General features: G+C 44.8%; 1 pseudogene; it reads right to left on the reverse strand.

Annotated features, from left to right (window-relative positions):
• Positions 1-10,695: 10,695 nt before the first annotated feature.
• Positions 10,696-11,193, reverse strand: LOC102928679 (prostaglandin E synthase 3 pseudogene; annotated as a pseudogene).
• Positions 11,194-20,869: the final 9,676 nt, after the last annotated feature.

Genomic DNA, 20,869 nt, shown 5'->3' on the forward strand with positions numbered 1-20,869 from the left:
TTATCTTGGGTCCTTTGGAAGCTACGCAGGACACACTTTTAACCACTGAGACATCTGTCCAGCCCAACTCTACTTTTTTTCCCCAGTCAGGAACTCCCAGGTACTCCTGCTGGCCGGAAACTTTATGTATACTAGGTCGGCCTCTAATTCACAGAGAACTGTCTGGATCTAGTGAGTGCTAAAATTAAAGGCATGTGCCACATCATGCCTATTCTGGTTTCCTAACATAGACACTTGACAGCATAATGTCCCTTCTTGGGGCTTAGAGTGACAGGCAAGACATCTAGACCACTACTGAGCAAGCACATTTTCTCTCACTATTACTTCCTTGAGTGTAAAATGGGAGCATTAATTTTTATGGAGGAGAATTTTTTTTGTGTATAGGAGAGATGTAAGACTCTTATAGGCCACAGTGAACTATAAATGAGTAAAATTGTAGTTCATAATTCATAACAGTCAGAACAAACCCTTTTTCATGACATGCTTGTGTGAAATTATTCATATAGGTATAGGAAGGAAGCATTTATTTCTGGGTCTGTGGTTTAAACATTTAGTAGCTGTTAGCATCTGTGGTAGACACCTGTTCAGATGTACACACTGTGAAATGGCGTTAGCACCCTGGGACCACTAGAAAAGCAAGTAGTTTTGGTCAGTGATCCTTGAACTCCGAGTTTGAGACTCAGGACCTGGGGCATGGTTTGGTGGCTCAGGTGAAGACCTGCAGCTGTGTCTTTGTGACAGATGGTTGAACTTGCTTCTTTGATGGTCCCTTTATCAAAAGTTTTCTTTTGACTCTCACTAAGTGTCCACAGTGTACCCATGTAACTGCGGCTTTCCTTTTCAAGATTTTCTAAGAACAACAGGAAACAGCATTTTGAGTTCAAATGTTCACTGTAATTTTTTTTTTTTGCAAAAAGAAAACTAAACAAAAACACAGAAAAACCTTACCAACCAACCAACCAACCAACCAACCAACCAACCAACCAACCAGATAAAACCTGACAAAATACAAAACAAAAGGAACAGTGAAAGGCACCAGAAGAAGACAACGCTGTATGTCAGGTTGCAGGGTATCTTAGGGTTTATTTCTGTGAAGAGACACCATGACCACAGCAACCTTTATGAAGGAAAACATTTAACTGGGGCTGGCTTACAAGTTCAGAGGTTTAGTCCATTATTGTCATGGCGAGAAGCATGGCAATGTGCATGCAGGCAGGCATGGTGCTGGAGGAGGAGCTGAGAGTTCTCCATCTTGATCTACAGGCAACAGGAAGTGAACTGTGTCATTGGGAGTGGCTTGAGCAAAGGAAACCTCAAAGCCCACCCCCGCAGTGACACACTTCCTCCAACAAGGCCACACCCACTCCAACAAAGCCACACCTTCTAATAATAATGCCACTCCCTATATGCTTATGGGGGCCATTCTATTTCAAACCAACACACAGAATAATCACATCCAGGGTACTAAGGTTCCAGTTTTACCCTTTACATTAAGTGATTTTATCATCTTCTCTGAACTATGACTTCAATGATACTTGGGGTTCTTAAAATTATATTATAATATTATTGAATTATTAATACTATGGAACTCACCAGAAGAAAGTGTACTCTTTAATCCCTAGAAATTAAATATTTTTAATTTGCCTACTAATGCACTCTTGGGGTCCTTTATGTCAGTGGGAGCTACTCCCACGCCAGAAGATCCATAACAAAGGCACATGGGAGCAGCTGACTCTTTAGAAGGAGGGGTCTCCTCCAAAGCTCTGTTAGAAAGTCTACATGAAGCTTCTGCTAGCTGTGGGTTGCACATTTTTGAGTACTACCCATATTTCCTGGTTCTCCCTGCTTCTGCCCTTTCCTCAGTGTGGACACACACCTGCTGGGATGCATTTGCTCGTAGAAGATGACATTGCATCTTGGTCTATCCAGTAGTCACTCTAGCCCGAGCTTAGCTGCTGAGTTTCTCCAGAAGCATTCTCTGTGCTAGATACTGAGGGAGTTTAGAACTTTTTCATACTCTGTAGCACAGATACAGGAGGCCACATGAAACAATGCACACCACAGCGCGTTACTCTTCGCTGAATACTTACAACTGTGTTGAAACAGTTTTGAATACATCTCCTTATTTTATCTGCCTGTGTGTGACTGTGCCCCAGGCCATGTGTGGAGGCCAGAGAAACACTTGCGGGAATTGGTTTCCTTCTTTTTCTACACGGGTCTCAGGACTTGACTTCAGGACACCAGGCTTGGCCCCAAGTGCCTTTGCCTGCCAAGCCATTTTGCCAGCCTTAAATTGGAACTTTTAAGAAATATATTGGATGCTCGTAGTTGTGAAGGAAGGTAAATTGGTGCTGTCTTTTCTTTTCTAGAAATACATTTAACAGCTTAAAATTCTTACCCATGCTTTGATCTAGAAATTTCATGCTATCAGCATGAAATATTTCGTCATGGTAGAAGAATACTGGTGTTTTCCCCATAGAAATTCTTGTAATTATTTCTGAAAACAGCATTTACTGTTCTTTAAAAAGTGAGCTTGTGGAAACAAATATGCTGTAACATTCCCTAGAAGTAATTAAGGTAGTGGTTATGTGTGACCTATCAGTCTGGGAGGAGCATAGCAACAGCGCTTTGAAGGTCTGTAAGCTGTGATCCTTGGTATTTGGCTTGATGCTTAGCACTGTATAATGGAAGGCACAGTACAAGCTGAGGATGGGTGGGAGGAACCTGGAAAGGTATCATTAGAACTCAGTGAGGACTTGGTGATTGGCAGAGTGTGGGATGAGATCAGAATAAAATGCAGTGCAGTTCATTGTTGCCAGGAGGAAAAAAAAAAGACTACCCTAATAAATAACTGGGATGTCCAGAGGAAAATGGCTGGCTCGGAGAGAGAGCAGCCAACTTAAGGGAATAGGAAACTTAAAATAAGTCAGGAACATTAGTAGGATGGGTTCAGGAGGGAAGTGTATGATATTAAAGGATTCAATGTCAGAATGTGTGTTAGCGTCGGGATCAGAGTAGTGCATGGGGGCTACAAACTGGCACCTCACAGAGCCTCCTCTGTATGATTTTCTTTGAAGAAGAGCAGGGAAGAGAGGGGGAGAGAGAAGAGAGAGAAAACGAGGGAGCTGGAAAGGAAGGAGAAAGAGGATGAGAGGAAGGGGGATGGGGAAGGAAAGGAAATGAACTCGAAGCTACTTTCTAACTTCCCCAGAGTGGGAGTTTCAGGCTGGACCTGGTGGTGTATGACCATAATCCCAGCTACCCGGAGGCTAGGTATGATGGTGAATTCAGGACCAGGCTAGGTAGCAAGCAAGAAAACGCTATTTTATTAATACCGTTCATCAAATTTGTTCTTTGACAATTTTCACACATGTACAAACTGTGTTCTGTTTATTCTGAACACTATACACCCTGTCCTTTCTGCTCATCCCTTTTCCACTGCCCCCCTCCACCTTTAATATTTCCATCCTCAACCCCCGAATCCCTTCCCCACATTGAAGTCTTCCTCACACACGTCTCACTGAGTTTAACCAGGATTGTCTGTGTGAGCATGTGCTTGGAGTCATTCACTGGTGTGGTGGTCCTGGTTGCAAATGTTACAGCCAGCAGGGAAATGAACCATGAGAGTCAAGAAAGGAAAACCCAGTTCAGCCTGACGTAGTCAGTGCTGTTCCAAACTTCTGGAGTCTGACACCAGGCAGTTTATTATAAGCATATTTAAACACTGTACAATTTGGGAAAAAATTTTTCTTTGTGTAATACAACCCCAGGTACACAAGGAGGCATGATTACATTAAAACTCAACTCAAAGTCCATGTCATTTCTTCCAAGAACATGGGGTCTAGAGACAGGCTACCTGTATTGGCTGAACGCCTAGGATCTGATGCAGTCTCTGACTGAGACAGCCTGGAGGTCATCAGACTGTAGAGTACACACGACACCTCCCCTAAGGAAGGGTTCTATTGACTGAGAAACAAAGCTAATGATAAAGGTCTAGGGAGGGAGAGTCTGGGATAAACAGTCTGGGAGATCTGGGCGAGGTCTGCATCTACAGATAGCAAAGGTCACCAGGTCATTAACAGCATCCATTCCCAGCCTTCAGGATGGAAAACAGCTATTACATCTTTTCCTTTGGAAAGACAACTCTGCGCTCCACATTCCGGGTTTCCCTGGTGATCTGCGGGCTCAAGGACCTTTGTGCTTCAACACATTGGAGCACGGTGGACTCCTTGTCCTTGGGTGTACAAATGAAGACAATGATTGTTCCTCCCCCAGAATCCATCAGTAGCCAATAGTTCAGCAGGGGTAGGTAGGGCCCTGTGAGCATCTCCCAGATCCACGTGAGGCTCAGGAAATGTAAAGAATGTAAGAGCTGCAAAACTTTTCAAATTATTGCTTTTTTTTTTTTTGAAGATTTCATATATGAGTACCATATTTACAAAACCAATAAAGAATAAGAGGTCATGAAGTTGAGAGGGAGTGAGGGGGACCTGGGAAGAGTTAGAACGGAGAGATTATGTTACTAATGACAGTGAATTTCTTCCCAGCGTATAGCCTCTAGATAGTTCTCCACACAAAATGGTATTCAAGTAGGTGCAAAGAAAAACTCTACCTCAGGACTGATAGTGAAGTAAGATCTGAAGCAGACGTCTACTCATTTATCAAGTATTTTTCCATTTCTTCACAGTGATTAACAGCACACACTGCAGCAAAAGTTAAAAAACAAGGCTTATTCTCCTCACGCAAAGAGCTTGCATTGTGCTTGAAGAGAAGCTAACAATTTCTCCTCAAGTGGGAAGTGCTCGTCGGGATAGAAAAGGGGAGTGCATAGAGAGTAGAGAGACACTGTGTGTCTGGAGTCTTAACATTTTCTCAAAATAGATGACTGAGTATCTGGGATAACTTCTGTGTTCTGTGAAGTGGTTGATGGCATCTCAGGTGTTAATGGTGTGAACTGGCGGGAGAGGCTTTGGCAGGTTTGGACCAAGGTGCCCCGTGGTGGATGAGGCACTTTGTGCAGACTCGGTGGATGGCAGAGTGGCGTGGTGGAAAGTTACTCACATGGCAGACACGACATCCATGTGGAAAGTTTTTATTATTAAAGGGAGGGAGGGAGGGAGGGAAGGAGAGGGAGAGGGAGAGGGAGAGGGAGGGAGAGGGAGAGGGAGAGGGAGAGGGAGAGGGAGAGGGAGAGGGAGAGGGAGAGGGAGAGGGAGAGGGAGAGAGAGAGAGAGAGAGAGAGAGAGAGAGAGAGAGAGAGAGAGAGAGAGAGAGAGAGAAGTGCGTGTTACCTCTGGTGAGAGGTGGAAGAGAGAGCGAAAGGGGAGTTTTTTCTTTAAGGCAGCTTTACATAAGATGACATCAGGATGCTGGGCGGGTCTTCAAGGGGTGGATCAGAATACTAACAGCAGAGTCATCCCACATCAGTGTTTCTGAAACCTGCAGTTTGAAGATTTGTGCTTTCCATATAAAGATTCCTTGTGAAATGAACGGATCCTAGCACTTTTAGCATCTCTGCTTTCTCTTTGATCATTTGTCCACAGTTTGTGTTTCTTTGTCTGACGAGGTTCTTGTTAGTCGTGGGTTCAAATCTTCATGTCTGTGATGGCACATTTCCTTGGTGGACTCTCTCTAGAGACCTACCTGGATGATGACTTGGGAGCTAGAGAGTCATGTCCTAGGTCTGAGCTGTGGATGAAGGTCAGGTGGACTGTGTGTCCCCTGCCATCAGGGTGAGGGATTGGCTACATTTTGAAGACAAAAACTCTGGTGGTTGGAATGAGAATGGCCTCATTGGCTCATAGAGTTGAATGGTCATGGACTCACCCTCTGAAACTGTAAGCTTCAAATAAATTCTTTCTTCTGTAAGTTGCCTCAGTTATGGTGTCTCTTCACAGCAATAGAAAAGTAGCTAAGGCTGAATTGGTACCAGGGAGTGGGCTTTTGCTGTGACAGGCCTGACCATTTCTTTTGGAGAAATACGGAAGACTTTGGACTAGAAAAGCAGTTGAAGGTTCTAAGCAGGGCTTAAAGGGCTTCCTAATAGGAGCTTGGAAGACACTGTTGCTGAGAACAATGTGGACTATGGAGCTCAAGAGGTGTCAAAGGGGAACAATATTAGCACCTAAAGATCATTCTTGTGATACTTTGGCAAAGAACGTGGCTACTTTTTGCCCTTATATAAGAATCTACCTCAGGCTAAAGTGAAAAGTTGGACTAATCTTATTGGCAAAGTTTTCAAGACAGCTTAATGTTGACTCTATCCTGTGGTTATTATGACCACTCTTTTTTTGTTTTGTTTTTGTTTTTTTGTTTTGGAGACAGGATTTCTCTGTGTAGCTTTGCACCTTTCCTGGAATTCACTCTGTAGACCAGTCTGGCCTCGAAATCACAGAGATCTGCCTGGCTCTGCCTGCGGAATGCTGGGATTAAAGGCGTGCGCCACCACCGCCCAGCTCTATTATGACCACTCTATTGTGGCCCACTCTATTATGGCCACTCTATTATGGCCACTCTATTATGGCCACTCTATTATGGCCACTCTATTATGACCACTCTATTATGATCACTCTTATGCAAGAAAAGCAAATGGAGCAAAGAGAAATACAAAATGTACAATTTGAAGACAAAAAGACCAACAGGAAATTTAATGTTGGAGCCAAGGCTTGTGTTGAAAGAGATAAGGAGAGACCTGGCACAAATGGAATTAAGTGTGTGTGTGTGTGTGTGTGTGTGTGTGTGTGTGTGTGAGAGAGAGAGAGAGAGAGAGAGAGAGAGAGAGAGAGAGAGAGAGAGAGAGAGCAAGACTCCGCCCAGCTAAGCTTACAACTTGTAATAAGGAAAAGCATATGCAGCAAAGGGAAGCAATGAAGCAAGGCTTATGCAAACGCAGTTCAAGGAGGGGCCAAGTTTCATCCCTAGCAGGCATCAGAACTTGGTGACATTGGCCACACGGTGCTGGCTTTAGCACTGTGAAGGAGTAAAGGGGCTGTGAAATCTTCCCCTCTCGGTTAAGGAAAGCCACTGTGGACAGCTGTGAGGGATGCCCCTGCGTGGAGGTTTGGAAAGGCCATTGCATGAGGCTGTGACAGTGAAGTCTGCATTGTGCTGGAGACCCCAAGATTTTGGAGATGCCAGAGCAGTGGGATATCTGTAGAGAAGAGCTGCAGACAGGGAGTGGAACCAGCCCTAGAGAGAAACGTGTGGTGTGTCATCAAAGCCGTAAGGCTGGAGCCATCTAAGTCCTTTGGCATCAGACATGGAGCTACAGGGTTTGGAGTTTGTCATGCTGGGGTTCAGTCTTACTGGGGTTCAGTATTTCCTTATGTTTCCTTTCTTCCCCTTTTGAATGGTGATGTATATACTACGCCATTGTATGTTGGAAAAATGTAATTTGCTTTAAAAATTATTTTTTTCTTACTTTTATTTATTTATTTTTTTGAGACAAAATCTCCCGTCACAGCCCTGGCTGTTGTAGAACTCACAATGTAGAATTCAAGGCTTGCCTTGAATTCAGAGTTCTGCCTGCCTCTGCCTCCCGAGTGCTGGGATTAAAGGTTTGTGCCACCATGCCTGGCTGTAGTTTGCTCTTTGTGTTTACAATTAAGAGATTGCCTTAAGACTCAGAAGAAACTTTGGACTTTGAAACTACATTGAATTTGTGAAAGACTATGGGGGCTTTTAATGGAATTTTCCCAAGTTCCAACCCTGAGAAAATTCCTCCAGAGTCCTGGGGAAGACACGCAGCGTGGGGTATCTGAAGGAAAGGAGTGTATGCACTCTGTGCTCTTTGTCCGTCTACTTTATTCCTCTAGGACAAAACTCTGTCTATACAGCTTCAGTTCGGCCCCGAGTCTCAGTTCCTCTCTGTACCCACTTTTTTCTGTCTGGAGGTTCAGCAGGTCTGAGAAGCTGAACTGTTTGCCAAATGGTCTAGTAATATATGGGCCCACAAGAAATTCATAGCAAGGCACAGCTGAATATTAAACCTGTATAACACCAAATATTCAGTGATAAATGGCTTCCCATTTGACGGACCTTTGATCAGTCAAAGTATAGCTTATTATATACAGCTGGACTCCCTATATCATTTCCTTGTGGCTCACCACAGCTTTTGAATTTGCCTTTCATATTATGATATGGCTGCAAGCCCATGGGAGTCAGGGAGTGGAATGTGGTGGTTTGAGTGAGAATAGTCCCTATAGGCTCATATATTTGAATGCTTGGTCCTCAGTTGGTGGAACTGTTTGGGAAGGACTAGGAGGTGTGGCCTTGTTAGAGGAGGAAGGGATTTGAGGTTTCAAAAGCCCATGCCAGCCCTAGCCTCTGTCTCTGCCTCTTGCTTGTGGATTAGATGTAAGATCTCAGTTACTGTTCCAGTGCCAAGCTTGCCTGCATGCTGCCATGCTTCCCATTATGACAATCATGGACTCACCCTCTGGAACCATAAGCCCCAAATAAACCCTTTCTTCTGCAAGTTTCCTTGGTCATGGTATCTTAGCACAGCCAACAGAAAAGTCTCTGACACATTCTAAGAGGTTTTACAGTACCACCTGTGTCTTTCTATTATTATCTGAATTTTTCTCATGTGTACGGAGAACACTGTTAGCATTTAGATCCACTTCTTGGAATCCTGGCCAATAAGCAGATAATAACATGGCCCGCCCAGTGTCCTGATGCTATCCTAAGTTCCCTTTAAGAAAGGGCTCCTCCCCCTTCTCTCTCTCTCCCCCCCCACCCCCCCTTTCTCCCCTCTCACCATGAGGTAGCATGCACTTCCCCTTCCTTCTCTCCCCTCCCCCTCCCTTTCCTTCCCTTTTCCTCCCAATGAAACTTTCCATGTGGATGCCGTGTCTGCATGGTGTGAGTAACTTTCTGCCATGCCCCCCTTGACCACCACCCTCACGGCGTGTCTCCTTGGCTCAAACTTGCCAAGGCCTCTCTCGAGCTGTATCACAACAAATGCTGGTTCTCAGATGCCTGGAAAATACTGGGAGGTGTTCTGGGGTTGGAGTATATGGCAAACGCAGCTTATCTGCATAGCCTGAGGCAGTGGTGCTTAATCACACTTTATGTAACATTTTGATAGATGAATTTTTATTTTCCAGGAAATTTCTAGTTTCTGTTTTAGTGTTAGAACTCTGTGACATCACTTTGAGAAATCAGGGTCCTGGAGAGAAATAAGATTGTGTGAGTTGTGGAAAGTGTAATGAAATAATTTACAAGGTTGCGGATAGGATTTGGTGAAACCACAGGGAAACTGCAGTGCCCTGGAGCTGGCTGAGGGGGCAGCATCACCACCGAGTTCTGAAGGGGTCAGAGACAAAGCAATTCTCTCACTTGTGTAGAGTGCTTCAAGGAGAGGCTCCTCTGGTAGGAGTGACAGAAGCCAGTCAGGCAGCCTGTGACAGCAATTGATCCCCTGCTGGTTCCAGGAAAGGGAGCAGTGACTTCCAGCACAAGGCTACTATTCTAAGGAGCAGGCAGGAAAGGAAGCCAGCATACAAATATTTAGAAATGAATTTGTTGTAGAGTACATCAGCCTTCAGTTCTTAGAAACTCTCATTGGAAGAGATTATGCGACTCGTGAATGAGTCTCCCAAATACGCTTCCTTTTTTATATTTTGGAAAATAGGACAAGAAAAGACTTCCATGAAAAAATTTTAAATGACAGAAATGTATGTGTATAAATTGTAAATCTTGTAAATCCATGATGAAAGGTTGCTATGGTTTAGATCTGCAATGCCCCCACCATGTGCTTGAACAGCTGTTCCAGATGGTGGTGCTGTTTTGAGGGTGTGGTGCTCGCCTGGTGGTGTGGGTCACTGAAGGTGGCCTTTTTTTTTTTTTTTTTTTTTAATCATCCAACAGTTTATTAGAAAGAATGTAGACATTTAAAAAAATCCCCACTGTTATGAACATAAATTGAGGTTTTTCCAGCCAGGGCATAAGCTGAAATCAAAACAGGAAATAAAAAAAATCCAATAGTGTTTTAACATTTTCCACTCATTTGCCATACTGACAGTGCAAATACAGATCTGGTCTAACGTGCACAGACTCTCCAGCAACAATGTACAGCTTTCTTCCTCCTCCATGCGAAGAGATGTAAGAGCTCAAGGGCCAAACAATACCAAATGTAGAGGCTTCAAGAACCATCTAAGTTAGGGCATTCACTAGTTTTAGCTAAAATACACCTCAACACTGACAAGTGATCACATACAATAATACAAAGTACATTTTTTTGAAAAATAAACTTTAGTGGAATAATTCTGAAAGGTACGCTGGAGGAATGGCAGGGTATCAGGTTAAGATGTCAGCCAATTTGTCTCAGCCCCTTCAAGCCGGTAGTCTAGCATCTAAAACTCGTTCTCTTCTCTAAGCCGAGAGCTTCCTAACATGTAAGTAACTGTCACAGAAAGAAGACTTAGGTGAAGTGTGTTTATTCATCAGAGATGCTGTGTCAGTTGCCTAGGATCTCAACTGCTTCCTGGAATCCTGGGAAATGTTCATACATAAGGATATTGCCTTAGCTGACTTACATTGCCCCATACAATGGTACATTATTAACCCTCAGTGAAGCCTTAAAAAAAAACAGGTTAAAAAATGGGTTAAAGGAGGCAAATACACCACCTGCCTTTAGAGCTGCCGACTCAGGAATTTTCTCAATGATTAAATCTTGCAGAAGTTATTCCACTTTCACAAAATCCAGGCAATGACAACATTCATCTGTGAATCATCATCTGCTCCATCTACTTCTGGTAAATCTGCATCCTCATCAACACCCATGTGATCCATCATCTCAGAGAAACGGTCAAAATTGGACACATCTTCATCTGAATCATCTTCCCAGTCTTTCCAATTGTTGAAGTCCACACTGAGCCAATTAAGCTTTGCCCTCTCCTTTGTCAATTTGAGCCATGACTGGCCAGATTCTCCTTTCCGCAAACAACATAAAATTGATCTGTCCGTTCTTTTATGCTTGGAATCATTTGGATCAATACAGTGAAAAAGATCAATTTCATTTAAATGCCTTAAAATTATCACTTCCTCCAAGAAAACTGAAAGTAAGTTTGGATTTTTCAAAATTTACATTAACATCTTTACTGTCTTCAACACAAAATTCAATGAATACATAGTCCCTTCGATAGTACTGCTTTGCAGAAGCAGGCTGCATGGTGAACGGGGCATGGGGCTAGGCGAGTGGGTGAGCGGGCCTTACTGGTGGCAGTGGCGACTCTGGTGTCTTCTGCCCGGTCATGGCCTCTTCTTTGAAGGCGGCCTTTAGGGGTTACCCACTTAGACTTCCAGTCCCATTCTTTGCTTCCTGGTCTGTCAAATGTGAGAAGGGGCAGCTTTGATACCTTGAGCCCAGGGCCTTACTGCCGTGCTACACCTTTCTTGCCATGATGGACTGAGTCCTCTGAAACGGTGAGCCAAAGGCATGCCTCCCCTCCTGGAGCTGCTCCTGTCAGCTATTTTACATCAGCAATGAGAAAAGTAGCTGATACAAAACTCCAGCAGAGACTGTTCGGGTCCTGGAGAAGTCCCACAAAAGACCACCATCTACATATGCAACCAACAAGAGCGTTTATTATCTCAAGAAAGATTCCAGCATACTGGGGCCGACCATCCTACACAAAGGCAAAGTGGCGATGACCCTGGGAGGAGCTCACAGGCTCCTTTTTAAGCACAGCCAAGGGGAGGTCCTAGAGTAGTTAAGTCATCTTAAATATGATTGGCTTAAGCAAATGGCAATCATATTAGTACATTCTAATTGGCTAAGGCTAGTCAGAAGCTGTTTAAGGCTATAGCTTTTCCATTTTTGGGCAGGCCTGGACAAGTCCCAGGCTTTGTCCTTATTTGATTATCACCTTGAGCTGTTGACTGTGGCTCAGGCCTGGACTGCAGGTACCAGGCCTCCTCATCCTTGCTGTCAGGGCTGCTGGACATTGATTGTCCTTTGTGGCCTCCTCAGAAGCTGCTTGCTTAGTCTCAGGAAACTGAAATTGAGTCCTGATCTCCGAGAGAAGACTGAGCAGCCTGTTATAGCGTCTGCTCAGTCCTCTGAATACTGTGTCTGTCTGCCAAGGGCCTCTTTTCTAGATCATGGGAGACATCTTTCTGTCCTATCACATGGCAGAAATAGGTAAATGGGCTTTTTTCAGTACACTTTTTAATTGAGTTAAATTATATTTATTTATGATGTACAACATGGCGTTTTGACATACACATACATTGCAGAATGTCTAAATCAGGCCTGGCCCCATATGTACTTTTCTTGTGAGGACACTGAAAATCTATTCAGCAATTTAAAGTTATACCACATATTATTATTAATGATAGTGACAAATATCATTAATTGGGGTCCCATCACCTCTATCAATATAAAAAGAAGAAGTTTAAAAGTCTCTATCAATATAAAAAAAAGAAATTTAAAAGCACCATCCAATATGATCTAATTTTACACTGGAATGCCATTATCACGTGTTCAAAAACAGAGTGAAGAAGACAGACGAGTGGGAGGGAGGGTAAGTGGGTGACGGGCGCGGAGGACACTGCCCGCAGAGTTCTTCTTTCCTTCTTCGTAGCATCGGGATTACATAGCCATAGACTGGCAGGAGCCGTCTACAGCACTTCTGATCCAAGGCATTTTAGGGAACACACACTCTTCCTCTCCCGCCCTGTCCTGCGGGATGCAGGTGAGGCATTGGAAGCAGTCTGGAGTACTGGAGGCCCCACTGCCCTGAACACCTGTTGTGAACTATTATGTAAACAAGACATGAACTCCTGTGTTCAAGCCACAAAACATGTGTGTTTATTTGATTTCATTGTTCACCAACTTACCCAAATAGTAAAATCCAGCTCCAGTTTTAATCTCAAACACCAGTTATTCTTATAAGCTTAAATACCCAGTGTGGAAACAAAAGGAACAGCTCTTTTGTTGGTATAGGCATAAAGACATTCGTTAATCTTACCTACAAATACTGACTTGGAAAATTGGTTGAAAACAGTTTATGAAATCCTTATTTGGAGGGAGTATTCATTCATGCGTGCAATGAGTATTCCCTCAGGTTAGTATGTGGATTCCAAGATCTCAGTCTAGGAAGAGAAAGAGATAACTAAATTGTTAAGGTGAAATTGCTACAGTATTTATCACTTGTTGAATAACTGTGTCTCGGGAAGGCACGTAATAGTCAGGTGAGTTGGTGAAGGATGGCCACCAAGACTGACAGAAACCTGCGTGTTTAGGCTGGATGGAAAGTTTCCCTGCATGAATGTCCTGAGTCAGGTGCTGGGTCACGGTGAGTGTGTGACAGGAAGGAGGCCATTGAATGGGGCTGAGAGGGTGAGATGTTGCAAGGGTTTAGGCTCTCTCCATTCAAATTCAAAGTCAGAGAGGCTGATGGGAGATTTAATTCTCAGCACAAAGAATTGATAAAGACTTGAAGTGACAGATATATGTAAATTAGCCTGACTTGATCATCACACAGATACACACAACTGCGATTTAAAAAACAAAAACAACAACTGTTCCTATTTCTAAAAGTCAAAACTAAAAAAGCCAAGGAGTCAAGGGCTGTGGAGGTAACAGAAGTGCCAGAGGTGTGCCAGTCTACTCAGGCCACTAATAACAAGGTCCCACAGAACTAGTGACAAGTAATCCCATTCTGGAGGCTGGGAACAAGGTCCCTAGAAAGAGCCTTGTCATGGCCCCGGACAGTCTTCCAACATGTCCTCAGTGAGGGCAGGAACTGGAATACTTCCACCTCTTTCTCTAAGGGCATCAGGCTCGTCAAGGACCTTCACTCTCACGGCCTCATTTAAGCCTAGTAACTCCTCAAAGGCTGCATGTAACATGCTCACGGGGCCAGGGATCAGCATAGGCACTTGGGAGAGATGTGAACATCCACCCGGTCCCAGAGGGTGAGGGTAATAGGCAAGAGCAAGGCAGGGAAGCAGTTCAAGCATTTCAAGCAGAGAAGGATATCGAACACGGGATGGAAGGTTAAAATGGCACCCGCCTTAGTGTGGCTAGGTCAAATCAGCCATGGATCACATAAGCACGAAGACTTTGTGGCTTGAGTACAATAAAATTTTATTTCTTGTTTATATGGCTGCTCAAAACATGTGCTCAGGAAGCTGGAAGTTTTCGCTGAATCCCTCACCTCCCTCAGAATCACCCTCCAGTGAGGGCTGTTAGGAGGTCTGGGCGTGAGGAGAGAGGGGAGGCCGGACTACAGGCAGAGAGGAAGTTGTCAAGACCCCAAGAACAGGAGTGACAGACTTAGCAGCAGGATCATTTGAAGGCTACAAATCAAAGCACAGGGAGAGAGACTCGGTGTGCTCAGAAGAGTGCTTCTTTATTTTAATTAGTAAGAATTAATGGAGTAAATTAATTAGTAAATGAATAAAGATTAACTAGTAAGTTAATAAAGTATTTCCTTTTCTTTTTAATTAGTAAGAAGGATGGGTGGAGACAGATGTAGGTAATTTAGTTTTTAGCATCAGTAAGATTAAGTGGAGTAGGGTGGCATATACTTGCCTTTGCCCTGACCCTAGCACTCAGGAGTGTGAGGCAGGAGCATTGGACTTTTGAAGCTAGTCTGGGTTACACAGTGAGACTCTATCTCAAAATAACAGAAAGTTTAGAAATTCCACTTTCTGCCGGGCGGTGGTGGCGCATGCCTTTAATCCCAGCACTTGGGAGTCAGAGCCAGGTGGGTCTCTGTGAGTTCGAGGCCAGCCTGGGCTACCAAGTGAGCTCCAGGAAAGGCGCAAAGCTACACAGAGAAACTCTGTCTTGAAAAACCAAAAAAAAAAAAAAAAAAAAAAAACAAACCAAAAAAAAAAAAAAAAAAAACCAAACCAAACAAAAAACCCCAATCTAATTACATCTGTTTTTCACCTCAAGTGTTTGTGTCTACTCAGCACAGTTACTGGTTACTTTGGATTAAATCTGTCATTTTGCTGTTCGTTTTCCTTTTATTCTGTTAGTTTGTTTGTTTTTTCTTTTCTGTTCTTTTAAATTGAGTAGTTTGAAATTTGCATTTTATCTTCTCTTGTTTATTAATTATACTTTCATTTTTGCCTCCATGGGGACACTGTGTTTTGCAGTGTGTAACCTTTAACATTTTTATTTTATTATTTTAATGACATCGGGTCCCCTGAAGCTGAAGTTACAGGTGTTTGTGAGGCACCATGTGGGTGCTGGGATCCGAACCCAGGTCCTCTACAAGAGCAACAAGTGCTTTTAACCACTGGGCCATCTCTCCAGCCCCTCAGCTCCTTTCTTACATAATGCCCAGATCGTGGGGTCCCCCCCCCCAAAGACCACCAAGGAGTCCAAATCTGTATCCAAAAGCAAAGAGCCTTTATTCAAGCAAGCTGAGCTGTGTGCCCACCTCAGGGGTGCAGGGTACAGTTGAGAGTCCCGAGTGTGTGTGTGTGTGTGTGTGTGTGTGTGTGTGTGTGTGTGTGTGTGTGTTTATCTTAGTAGAGGTTGGGGGTGAGGGGGTTTCCAGGGTTCAGGACCCCGATTGGATTGACATTTATCTAGGGTTATCTTAGTAAAAGGGAAATAGGTGTGTGCTGGGCTAAAGGGCACCTAATGATTGGAATGTTAGGTATTTTCCCCTGGGCTGCTGATTGGCCTGTTCCTGGGAAGTGCCAGTTCACGGCTTTTCCTGGGCACTGGGTGGTAACTGCCAGTAAGCCTGCCATGGAAGCTGTGTGGCCAAGCTGTTTTGGGTTCGTGCGGGGGCCCCCCTATCCCCAGGACCCTGACTGTAGACTTCGGGAGCTCAGGTGCTTTGAACGAGAGCATCCCCTTCCTGGACTTGCCACACTGCTAGGTTTCTGGCTTCTTCCTGCCTTCACCCCGGAGTGTGCCTCCCAGTGCCTCCCATGGCAGCATGGCGGTGGCTTCACCTTGTTTGATCCATTCTTTCTTTCTTTTGTTTTAATTTAACATATTTTTTTTACTGATTCTTTGGGAGTTTCACATCATGCACCGTAATTCCGCTCACCTCCTAGTCCCCCATAGCCTCCCCTCACCCCTGCAGCGCCCTCACAAAAGAAATTTAAAAGACCAAACCAAACCAAACCAAGCAACCAAACCAAACCAACCAAACAAAAAACCCTCCTCATTCTCCTGTCCTTCCTGCCTCTCTAACACCTCTTCACTCATCCCGGTGCGGTGTGTCCCAATCAGCTTTACTAGCAAGTGCTCATTGTGGTGAGTCATTGGTCTGGTTCAAGGCCTCTGGTTTCTGGTTCACCATCATCCCTGGATCCTCACCGAAACTCCTCTGGGATATCCTGCGGCTGCCTCCTGTCGTCATGGAGATCCTGTGGGTATCCTTCCACAGGACCAGTCCCTTCACAAGCTCTAGCAGGTTCTAGATGGGGTAGATGTTAGGGTGGACCAATTACAGGCGGGGCTGTGGGACTGGGTGGTAGTTGAGCTGGTCAGTCTGGGCCGTTGGGGTAGCCCTCCTCAGGTGAGGGGTGGAGTCAGCTCCCCTCCCCGCTCATGCCCTCAGACTTGGTTCTCCCTCACCTGTGGTGAGCGGTGGGGCCATCTCTCCCAGTGCAGGGAGAATGGAACGGGAAGCTCTCCCATGAGTGCTGGGGCCAGCTCTCTTGCTGCAATGTCCAGTGAGGGGCAGGGTGGGACAGGTCCTGCATGGCCCTTTGATTTCATCTTGCATGCTTTTTGTAAAACTCAGAGGCCTTGGCAGGTGGAGCCGAGGGGCACGGTGGGTGAGGGAGACAGAGGCACCCCACGCATGAGGGCAGTGGTACAGCATTCATATGGAAAGTTTTATTACTAAGAAGAATGGGAGGGGAGAGAGGGAGAGACAGAGAGAGACAGAGAGAGAGAGGAGAGAGAGAGAGAGAGAGAGAGAGAGAGAGAGAGAGAGAGAGAGAGAGAGAGAGAGAGAGAGGAGGTGTGCACTACCTCATGGCGAGTGAGAGAGGAAGGAAGAAGGGGGGGAGAGTTTTTTCTTAAAGGGGGCTTTACGTAAGATGATGTCAGGACGCTGGGCAGGTCCCCAAGGGGCGGGCCTGAATGCCAACAATGATTCCTTTGGACCCCTGAGGTGACATGGGCCACAGACATCAACACAGACCCCAGCTGGGGCAGGACCACAGACACAGACAAGTCTCTTGGTGGAGCTTGGGCCTGGATGACACCATGGCTCCAGGCCCCTCAGATCAGGATGGCCCTGGTGGCAGTGTGGCCCTCGGACACCAACAAGGCCACAGGTTGCTGCCTAGACCCTGGGCTTCTGTGGCCTTTGGTGGGAACATGGACCATGGATGTCTACACAGACCCTGGTTGTAGTAGGACCATGGACCCAGACATGGACCCCAGCTGCAGCCCTGGCCTGGATGTCACAATGGCCCTGGGTGACAAGCAGACCTCCAGACACCAGCCTGCTCCTCTCCCCCTTCATTTCTTCCATTCCACCTCTTTCCACAGCACAAGGACCGCTCTGCTTCTTTCTGTCCTGTTTCTCCACCTCATACTTGCTCATCATAATGGGACCCACCCACCCAGTGCCGTGGTTGTCTTTCCGCCGGCTCCGGCCTTGAGGACCCAGGCTGGCCTGTGGGTGGCTAGCACCCACCTGAGTCCAATTGCATCAATTTATTCCATTCTTAGAAGACCTGTTCTTGTTCTGAGGATCTTGGTGCTACCATATAGGCGTCAGTCCATCATCTGAAACAGTCCATCTGAATATTTTGTTCAATTCTATATATTTATTTGTACCCAAAACACTATTCGGATACCAGTTCCTCAGTCATGATTGGACAGGAAACTCTTACAGATTCATACCTTTTCCATTTCTTGATTTCATGTTTTAAATCTGACTCCATTTCCCCAGATTTGCTTTGAGCATTCCAAACCATACTGAAGCATGTGCTCAATGCATGAGGATCAGGATACTTTGTTTATTTGATTGTTTTGAGATGATATCTTTCTATGGAGCCCCAGCCGGCCTCAAACTTGCCATCTTCCGGCTTTAGGTTCCCGTGTGCTGGGACCACGGGTGTGTACCACCACACATAGTGATGTTAATGCTTTTAAATGAGCAATGCCGTGTTCAATGTCTCTTCATATAACACGAATGTATAATAATTAGTGATGGTATTACATTTCTAGATCTTATAGCTAAAATACAAATCACAAAAGCAACATATTTGATATATCTCACATAAAAGGCATATCAGGTAAATTATAGATTTATAAAATGTAAACAATAAACATAATACAAATTGTTATCAGATACTAATAAAATTGATTATTTTTAAAATAATTTAAGTCTATTAAATTTTTAAATGAAATGATTGACAAAGTTAAAATGAAATAATATTTGATTTTGAAGTCTACTTTGTGAGTCTGTTAACTTAAAATTTAGGCTGGGTGTGTTGATACACATCTCTCATTTCAGCACTTGGGAGGCTGAGGCAGGAGGATTACAAGTTCAAAGCCAGCTTGGACTTCGTAGTGAAATGACATCTCAAAAAAAAAAATGAATAAAAAGAAACTAGAGCTGTGATTTCATTCTTTGTGAGGTCTTTTAATTTACTCATTGGGGAGTGATGGGAAAAGAGGCTTCACGAGGTGTTTCTGCATCCTGTAGATTTCCATGCATGTACTATATGAACTACCATTGTTCATCAACTTATTCCAGTCATAGGAATTTCAGTTGCTAGTCTTGTATGAGTCACTGTGTGCCGGGGGAGCGTGGGGTGTGGGGGGGAGGGGGAGGTTACCCACCACCCCCACATTTCCTCAGAGTGCTCTTGAGTGCGAGCAGCAGGAAATATTAGATAGAAAAATTTAGAGTGCGGAGATAAACAGATAGAAAATACGGGATAGCCTTGAGAAGGCCTGAAACCTATTCCAATGGGCCTTGACCATCTCTGCCCTAAGGTACTTATAGAGATGCCAAGGGGTGGCACAAAAGGCCTCCCCCCAGCATAGCCACATGCAGACCATCTCAGACACCTGCACTCAGGCCCGTGGTCCAATCATCCTCTTTATGCGGACCTGCTGGGTAAAGCCACTAGGAAACCTGAAAATGGGCTCCCACAAGACACCCACCGACTGTCCCTTACTGTCATAGCCAAAGAGGCACCGGCCTTAGATGGCTGTTGGTAGAAACGACTTCTTGCAGTCTTCTCAAGGATCAGGGAGCCATTTCTTTTTGAAATTACAAGCTGCCAGTTTCAAGGAAAGGGGGTCTTTTCTTTATCTGTTGTTTTTCACAGTACCTGCAGATGCGTAAGGGTCATGGGAGCACACACCAAATAGCAAGTTCAGGAGGTACTGTTGCAACAGAAAGAATACAATCATTTTAATGAAAATAGTTGTATGTTTCTGGGGGGCTGGGTGCTGGGGTCAGCTAAAGTTCTGTTTGGTCACGAGCCTAGCTCTAGACAGCTGCACCATCTCTCCACCCAACGCTGGGAGTCGGAAGCCACCCTGGGCAAAACGGAGCCGCTGTGTCAAGGAAAAAGGCCTCTGGGAAGAGAAGAACCGTGTCAGTATTTCAACGGAACATTGTGCCCCGTCGCTTCTTTGAGCTACTGTCTTCTGGTTGATGTTAGTAGCAATGGTTACAGTTTTAAGCGAAACTGTGTGGGTGGAGCTTACGTCCAGGGTTCATGTATTTTGATTCAGCTGACAACTTCTTGGATTAGGAAATGTTCTATCAAATGAAGAGTTTGGGAGGCTGGAGAGATGGCTTAGCGGTTAAGAGCACGTGCTGCTGCTTTTGTAGAGGATTGAGGTTTGGTTCTCAGCACCTACATGGCGGCTCACAACCACCTATAATTCTAGTTCTGGGGGCTGTGGTGTCCTCTTCTGACCTCTGACGGCACCAGGCACACATGTGGGGCACACACATACATGCAGAAAAAAATCAATTAAACACTAAAAATCACTAATAATCCTAATTTTAAAAAGGTTGTTGTTTGCTTGAGAAAACCTCCCTCTGTAGCTTGTAGACTGGTGTCAGACTCCTTGTGTACCTAAGGATGACCTTGCACTTCTGATCTTCCTACTCCAAGGCCCAAGTACTACGATTACAGCATGCACCACTATATCCAGTTGATGCTGTGCCGGGATTTGAACCCAGGGCCTTGTGCACACTAGGTAAGCACCCTCCCAACTGAGCTACAACCCCAACCCCAATTAACTACCAATATTTGAACATGTGCCAGCAGAGTGGCTCAGGATTATAATCCAAGTGCATGAGACCCTGCCTTAGGGGAAAAATACTAGAGAATCGGAAAAGTCACTAGACGGGTGAGTTTCAATTTAGAATGTGGCATAATCTCACAGCTGGGAGAGACATTTCCTTTGGTCTGAGTGATGGAGTGGCATGCCGTGTGCCTCCTGAATCTATGACTCACTTACTGTTTTTACTTTCTCAAGATGATACAGATTGCCTCACAGTGGTCTTAAGTGAGGGATGGATGCAATGCTGCAGAAATCTGGCCTGCCCATTGTCTGTGCAGTGATGCTGGTCATTTAAAAGGAAAGAAGTGAGACTTTGGACCATGGAATGCTGGTTTGGTTTGTAGGTTCTGTTGGCATCGAGTGTCACCTCTAACGCACCGTGGAATCTCAGCTCTGCCAGGAAGAGCCCGGCAAGCCTTTGCTTTTCTGCCTCTTTCTGGGCCTTAGGCAATTCGAGAATGGATAAGCTGATAAACAAATGAAACCTTGAAAAAGAACCTTCATTTTCACTTTTATTAACATGCAAGCATTTTATCTGAGAGGAACAAATTAGAACAAGTGAACTTGTCCTTAGAAAAGTGAACTGTTGGCGCCATGAAGCCAGGGCAGCTCTCA

This window comes from Peromyscus maniculatus, chromosome 14, assembly GCF_049852395.1.
Source record: "Peromyscus maniculatus bairdii isolate BWxNUB_F1_BW_parent chromosome 14, HU_Pman_BW_mat_3.1, whole genome shotgun sequence".
Taxonomy (NCBI): Eukaryota; Metazoa; Chordata; class Mammalia; order Rodentia; family Cricetidae; genus Peromyscus; species Peromyscus maniculatus.